Below are 8,570 nucleotides of genomic sequence, written 5' to 3' on the forward strand. Positions count from 1 at the left end.
GCTTAACTTCTTTTACAGAGCTGTTTGTGTCACTGCTGAATTGACCTGGTATCCCTTCAATAAATTCCTTCTCTCTGAGTCAGCTGAGGGGACTTCAGCAGTTCCTTGTAGTCATCTCTCATTCTCAAGTTTTCTGTGCTGGACCAAAGTACATTGCAGCCAAACTTGAATTAGTGAGTTTGAGTCCTGGTGATTTCTCATGCCTAAGTCCTGAGGATTTCTTATACCTTACTTGCTTTAGAAAAGACTACTTGAGAATTTCAACACTTTTCTTAATAATTTTCCTTATCATATTATTCTAAAACCCCTCAAGGTAATTTCTATCTCATTTTCAGCCAGAAATGTCATTAAAAAAAGGCTCTCCTGTGCAAATTGGTCACTATGCAGAAATTACACCTTCTCACTTTAAATTTGTCTTGTTTATAATTGAGTGGGCTATCACTTTGATCTTCTTTTTTTCTTTTTTCCTGTTTCAGTTCAAGCAAACTAAAAGAAAAAGTCTTTTCAGACATAATATTTTTGTTGAACATGAATAATCTTATTATCAGAGCTGTGCTGCTCAGGGGATTTCCATGTTGTCATGGCTGCATTTTGTCTGGGTGGGGAAATGAGGGACCACAATGAAAAGAAAAAAACCCAGTATTGAGAATACCCTGAAGCAAAAGTACATTTTGTTTTAGTTCTGTACCTCTGCTTCAGAAGCTGTTTCATTTCTAGGAGATATTTGAGTCTATTTGTCTCAACCTGTTGCCTTTCTCTAATGTCTGGGACACAGGAAATGAAATCTGTGAGTCTAAATCTTAGGACAGCTGAAGGTTAGAACCCAGAACAGGCCAAAAGAAAGATGGATTACTTTTCCTTTGCAATAAATTTACACTGCTTCTGCCTCCTCACTGAAGATTCCACAAAAAACCCCCAACAACCTGCCACCAACAAAACCAACTCACAACAAAAGCTCTCTCCAGTTTAAACCTAAAGCTAACTTTTGAAGGTCCAGCAAAAATGTACCTGTGCTTCTTTGGTGTGCCAGCCCTCTTTGAGTCCCAACAGTCTGTTTTGGAGCTTCTGAGTCATTGTGTGCCCTCTTACATTTTTAGCCATTAGTGAAGTCCGGTTACAACCTCCATGACTATGAGAAGGAAGTTTTTCAGTGCCCTGTGGTGCATAAGTGTGGGCTGTCCATACAGTGCATCAGCTCTTCAGCACTTTCTGCTGACCCCTACACATCCTGCAGTGCTTTCTTGGATTATCACTTTTCTTGCAGCTATTTACTAACCAGGCGAGTCATCCACAAGTTACCATCCATCTTTGCTTCTTATACTGTTTGTTCACTCATGTTGTTTTTTTTTTTTTTTTTTTTTTCTTCTTAGGACACAAAAGTATTTTTTGATTCTGCTTTGGCTCCAAAAATTACAGAAGGTTTCTGCACACATGCTAAATTTCAATCTGCCATCAGTATCTGTTTAGAAAGATGAAGTGAGTAAATCCCTTCCTTCTATCAACAACACTTTTCAAAGGCTCCAGTTCAGGGAACTGTGACTGATGAATAGAGTGGATCCTCCAGACACATCCCACGCTGTGCAGCACTGGAGACAGGACATGTGTATCCTGATGGATGGAGGATACAGACATCCTCGTGTTTGAGGAGCTCAGTGGTCTGTCCTGGTTCGATATCCATGAGCACCCATGGTCCAAGCTGGGACTGGGTGTGGGGGGAGCCTTTCTCAAGATGGTCGTAGCTGGCAGAAGCTGTGGAGCTTCTTGGCCCTCTCTGAGTGTCATTAGAACTTGTATTATGTAAATGCTCAGAGCTCATACTTTGATTTTTATATTTTTAACCAGATACGCCAGGAACCAGAAATCTTCCAGCCAGCTTCAGATGTGAAGAGGAGGACTTCTGGACTCCTACATTAAAAGAAAAAAAAAAAAAAGGAGGGGAGAAAAGGAAAGAGAAGGAAAGAGGAGAGGAGAGGAGAGGAGAGGAGAGGAGAGGAGAGGAGAGGAGAGGAGAGGAGAGGAGAGGAGAGGAGAGGAGAGGAGAGGAGAGGAGAGGAGAGGAGAGGAGAGGAGAGGAGAGAAAAGAAAAGAAAAGAAAAGAAAAGAAAAGAAAAGAAAAGAAAAGAAAAGAAAAGAAAAGAAAAGAAAAGAAAAGAAAAGAAAAGAAAAGAAAAGAAAAGAAAAGAAAAGAAAAGAAAAAAGAAAAGAAAAGGTATAGAATCTTTTTTCTTCTTGTTGCTTCCTGACACTTCTTGCCCTTACCTGCTTCATAAACCTTGTTGCATGTATCTTCTCCCTGGCAGGGGTATCTCTCAGCAGTTCCTCAGCTGAAAGCCTGTGGGTTACCCTTGGGCTGCTCTAAGAAATGTTCTGCTGGCCCAAGAGCAGGAGCATGTGGGAGCCAGTCTTGCTTAAGGCAACATAGTCATGAGCATAATTGAAGCCTTGGGTGAAGAACAAAACCCTGTGATTAAATGTATTTACTCTGGAAGTTGAGTTTCACTTATCACCAAATTATTTTGGCCTGCAGAGTGTAAGAGCAATGCAGGGTGGAAGATACACAGTTGGTCACCATATGGTTCTGAAGAATGGATCCTTGTGTGACAAAGAGAAGAAAATTGTAAAAATTTTTCTGAACTGTCTTTGAGGTTTTGCCACTTAAAATTGCTTTGAACTTTCTCAGGACTCATAAATTGGCACCATAATAACAAGGACAACTGTTATATTCAGGGAGAAATACACATAAGCTGGAAAAAACACTGCTGGTAAAGTGTAAAGAAGAAGGAATTGATGTGCACTTTGGTCAGGCATTTAAGTATTCTGAGATCAGACTAAAAACAACAGGACAGGCTTCAAAAAGTGAACTTTTTTCTCCTCTCCTTATGTAACAGATACAGCAAGACCAGAAACAAGAACAGTCTATTAATAGGTCTGTACTTCTTTTATTTGCTTGCTGGTTGTTAAGTCTCCAGGTTGCTCCGGATATTAGGATATTTTTTGGATATTTTGCTCAGGATATTTTCAGCTGTCCTCTACAATAACAAGAGTTAAAGCATAAAGACATAAAAACTTAAATTGTTTAGACCTTAATTGTTTTAGGTCTAAAAGAACATCTGTGAGATGTATTATTACTCACTTTTGAGGTCTGGTAGGAGAACATCTGTACTTGCTCATATACATTTTTCAAACACAATGTTGGGCCAAACCCCAGTCATTTTGGTGACAATGAGACATTTTGTGCATGTATCTTAATTCTGTAAAATGCTTCATTCTGACCCCTGCAACTTTTAAATTAAAATTTTAGATTTTCATTCTTTTTAATTAATTTGGTTTTATAATTGCCTCATGTTTCAAAAAGTGAATTACTAAAAAACAATTTGGTTTAATCTGAATACTTCCTTTAAGAATCTGTCCACACCAGCTGTGGTTGCTTTTGTGTATTTAATATCTCACCATAGCCTTCCTGCATGCAGACCCCATTCCAGAAATAAAAGCCAAGAGAATGTAGGAGGCACAAATCCAATATATGACTAGTACATGACTCAGATGTGAACTCTTTTGTAAGCTTCAGATGAAAAACAGGTGTAGACCTCAGCAAAGAGGAAAAAGGGAAGGAGCAAACAGAGGCGTGTCCCTGAAAAGCAGAACAGATGGACAGAAAAAATCTTGAGGAAGCTGAGGTTGGTGGCATGTGGGAAAGAGCAAGAGGAACCTGAAATAGTGTTTGTAATATTTATGTTTACTGTGCTCTGGAGGCGCTGTCACTCTCCCTGCTCCCCTTCCCCACCTGGGCAGGTGCAGGTTCTGCCTGGCCCGGTCCAGTGTGCCAGTACTGCCAGCAGTGGCTCCTCCTTCCCTCCTGCAGCTGTGGAGGGAACAACAGCGAGAACTGAAACTTCAGGGAAAACAGCAGGGGTCAAGTGCAGGTGCTGTGGCAAAGGCAGGATGTCCGTGGTCCTGGGGAGCTGGGGACAGGTGGGGTGGGAAGGACAGTGGCTCTGAGCTGGGTGCCCTGGTGAGAGGCTGACCCTGCCAGTGTTTGTTTCCATGGGTTTTGTGCTGCAGCCCTCAGGTGCCAACCCCAGCATGTCCTGGTCCTCATCCCTGCTCCCAGAGAGCCCTCAGGGAGAGGCAAGTCCTCCAGGGATGGGCTGAGGAGGATGATGGGTTTCTAAACCAAGGTGTGTGCTGTTTAGGTTAATGTGGACTTGGTTAGCAACTTGTGTGGATCACGCTACCAAAGGCAGCCTGGAATATCTGCACAGGCTCCCTTTCCTTCTCCTTGCCCATCTCAGCACATCCCAGTCTTCCAGTGGCTCAGCAAGCAGCACTGAAGTGGCAGCTACAGCCATGCTCCCTGTTAGCCACGGGGATAACAGAATTTACCGGTTAAACATACCATGGTTTAATGTAGCCTTATTGGTAAGGCTAGAGTCCCTAAAATATTTTGAAGAATTTTTTTTATAAAGCATCTACTTTAAGCAAATGAGCACTAGATAAATATTAGATAACAAAATGTCACAGGGGATGGCAATAATTCAAATGCTTTTACATTTGAATATGTTTAAAAATCTCTTCCCTGTTATAAAACCAACTTAAAAGTAGAGGAACTGAGAAAATCAGAGAAGAAAATGAAATCTCAACTGGTTGCAAACAAATATTATCAAAGGTAACAAAAAGGTATGTATTTAATGTGACTTGGTTTGGCCCCAAGTTTTATGCACTGAGATGTTTGAATGTTCAAAATTAATTACATTTGTGTTGTACCAATTATATAGTAGTAATGTTTGAGATATCATTAGATTGATGTCTGTAAACCACAGGAAAATATATGTGATCTGCCTGAAGGATTATCCTCCTTTTAAAGCATGAATAAGGGCGTAGGGAAATCTCCATAACAGGGAAATATAATTACACATTTTCTCCCCATTCCTGATGCCAGATTAGTGAGGAGAAGAAGAATATGCAGAAAAGGCATTGATTTCAGAGGGCTGCAACAGGACCCCATCTGGCAGAGCTGGCACGAGGATCTGTTGCCATCCTGTCATAACAGAGAGCATTCAAGAGCTACACAGAGATGGTTTCATGTTTGGAAATGCACAAACTCCATCAGATTTCACTGCTGTCCAGGATAACATAGGGAGCAATCTCCAGGCTGGCTCTCAGCCTAGCCACCAGCAATAGCCTCCACTCTTCCATCCATGCCCTTTGGGAAGCCTCTTTCTTTTAGTCTCTGTTAAAGCCTGCTCCTGGCTGCCTTTGGCTGTCCACATTCCTGCTGCAAAATACCCATTTGCTGTCTCACTCCCACTCCTCTCATCCCTCCCTGCTCTTCATGCTCCACATTTCTCTTTGGTCAAGCTCAGGGACAGAACTGCTCTTGCCACGTCCCCCAAGGCAGAGTGTCACAACTACCACCACAGGGCCAACAGGCAATGCTTCGCCCTGCTTCTGCCACGGCAGGGAACAAAGAATTTTATTCAACCACTGAAAAAAAAGTGATGAGTCACAGGGAAAATGTAGACCTGCTGGATACCTCCCTAATTCCCAAGGACACATTCTTAATTGCTTCATATTTCTTGTTTCATTTTTAACTGTCTCCTCCCCCATGCAGATCAAAGCAGGCAAAACCCCCAAACCAAGGATGATTAGTCTTTCTTTTTCTAGGGGATTAAATTGGTCTATGTGAATGATGAAAAAAAAAATCATAAGTGACTTAGGACTGAAATCTAGAGCACTGTGTCTGCTCAACAGGGATCTTCAGCTGTGGGGTCCAACAGGTCTACATAGCACAGCAGAACACTGTTTGATATTTTATTATTATTATTAATAATATTACCATCATCATAATTGTCATCATCATCATTCTTATCATTATTATTCTCATTCTCACTATTTTTATTATTATTATTATCATCTACATGGCAATTCTTTATGAATGATTGATGTGACAGTAAGTCTCTACTGTGTAGTCATATGGGACTAACAAGACTTTCCAGCTCTCCTTTGCTTCACAATAAAGTATATCAGAAAAATGTTGAAAAATATACAAGGAATTTCACCACAGCAATGTAGAAAATGTAAGAAAGAATATAACCTGATTCAATGAGAAATTAATATTATCTGAATGGAAGAACTGAGTGAATGTTAAAACCAAAAAACCTGCTCCCAGATATGCTGAGCTTTTAATGCAATGTGTAAACTGGCCCAGGAATATTCTTAGTCCAGGGAAGGTTGGTGGTACAGAAAGGTTCTGTACACCTGTGGATATGAAAGCTGGTTGCTAAACAACATTATTAGCACACAGCTCTGATAGCCCTAATGTGCTGTACTGAGAGGTGGGCTCAGAGCACTCTGTCAGCACAGCTCCATCGCCACTGCTGCTCACTCCCTGGATCCAGACAGTGCTCTGAATGTAACCTGAGGCTCTTCAAGGTAGAACAGACTGCTCTGAAGTACAACATTGTCCAAAGAATGTCACCCTCTCTTTATCAGTTCAAATTGTGATACCTGAGTTATTACATTGCTTCTTCTCAAGATCTGAAGAGGAATCAATGTGCACCTGTAAATTTGCCAAAGCAACTTTCAGACAGCAGACTTGGCCTATTTTGGTTTATAAAAATAAATTGTCAGAAATCCCTTACACAGACAATTGCAGTCAACAATCAAATTATTGTTTTATCATGTTTTTGAACATGTAAACTAAACTGTAAGTCTTTAAACTTCTTACTCAGTAAAGCAGGTCTTCCTGAAACCAAATTTTCCTTTAGCTTTTTGCTGAAGTGCCCAGAACCAGACACAATAGTCTCAGTAAGAGTCTCACTAAGCCTTGTGTGAAGGGATATTTTTGCCACTGCAGTTCTCCACATTCTAGCGCTTGTACACTCATTTTGCATTTACTGGTAACACCTGCTGAATTACGTGTCCACAGCCTTTCCTAACTTCATTTTGGAACCATTAGCCCCGTGAACTCAGAGCCTTATCTAATAAAAGGGCTGAGAGAGTGCAGACATTGATCAGATTACATATAAAATCTGACTTCTGGGAAAGTGAGGCTGCTGCTTAGCACACCTATTTTAGTCAGGCCCATTCAGGACACTAATTGTTTAATTCCATGGGGCTGTTATTGCCTTGCTCATATACCTTTCCTACAAGTTGCAGTCAGCTGTCCAGCTGCTTTGTCTGCCTGTCTGGGGTGTCCAGCATGGGCTGAACAGATATCACCACAGTTAAAAATTGTGTCATCAGGGAACACATTACCCAGAGTGGTTCTGATGAGCAAAGAAAGGGTCATTATGCTTTATCATTCTAGCACTATAGTTTAAGAGCTATCTTGACTATGTAGAGAGAGTGGAAAGGAGAGTTAAAAAATGTAGTATAAAACAGCTCCCAGTGCCTACAGGGGCAGCAAAAGCAGGATAATTTTGCCTGAAGTGGGACATCCTACCCATCTTATAACTTCTGGGTGACCATCATGGTGCTTGTGGAAAGGTCTGTCGGGAGCTGTGCAGTGTCAGCATCACAGGAATGAGTGTGTCCCAGAGAGGAGAAGGACAAAAGGCCTGACCAGGTTTTGGGTCTCTGCACAAGGCATGGTGTAGAATATACCAGCCCTGAAGCTATGGCTTCTTGTAAATTAAGGGATGATCCCACCTGCAGCCTCACAGGGCTTGTTCCTTGCTGTGGGTAGAGCATAGGCCAAGAAGGAGCTTTTTGTTTGCTGTTCACCTTACTGAGCAATATTTTAGAATCATTAAGGTTGGAAAAGACCTCCAAGGTCGCTGACCCCAATCTTTGGCTGAACTACTCTCATGCCAACTGAACCATAGCGCCAAGTACCACCTCGGTTTTTTCTTTCACACCTCCAGTATGCTGACTCCACCACCACCGTGGGCAGCCCATTCCAGTGCTTAACCACCCTTTCCATGAAAAAATTCTTCCTGATAGCCCACCTGAGCCTCCCCTGGCACAGCTTGAGGCCATTTTCTCTAGCTGCTGGGGCTGATCCCCACCGGGCTACATCCTCCTTTAAGGGAGTTGTAGAGAGTGATAAGATCTCCCCTGAGACTCCTTTTCTCCAGGATAAACATCTCCAGCTCCCTCAGCTGCTCCTCACACAACTTGTGCTCCAGACCTTTCTCCAGCACCTCAAGGTCTTCCTTGCTGTGAGGGGCTCATCTGGACACTGTTCAGTGTGTGGCCTCAGCACTGCCCAGCACAGAGGGGCAGTCACTGCCCTGGTCCTGCTGGCCACACCATTGCTGATACATTCAGGATGTCCTTGGCCCTCTTGGCCACTTGGGCACACCCTGGCTCATGTTCAGCCACTGCTGACCAGCACCCCCAGGGCCTTTCCCACTGGGCAGCTTTCCAGCCACTGTCCCAGCCTGGAGCTGCAGGGGGTTGTTGTGACCCTGGGACAGGACCCAGCACTTGGCCTGGTTGAACCTCACACAATTGGCCCTGGCCCATGGATCCAGCCCGTGCAGATCCCTCTGCAGAGCCCCCCTGCCTTCCAACAGATCAGCACTCACACCCAGCTTGGTGCCATCTGCAAACTGGCTGAGGGTGCT

Source organism: Agelaius tricolor, unplaced genomic scaffold, assembly GCF_023055355.1.
Source record: "Agelaius tricolor isolate 1412-34295 unplaced genomic scaffold, bAgeTri1.0.p SCAF_4, whole genome shotgun sequence".
Taxonomy (NCBI): domain Eukaryota; kingdom Metazoa; phylum Chordata; class Aves; order Passeriformes; family Icteridae; genus Agelaius; species Agelaius tricolor.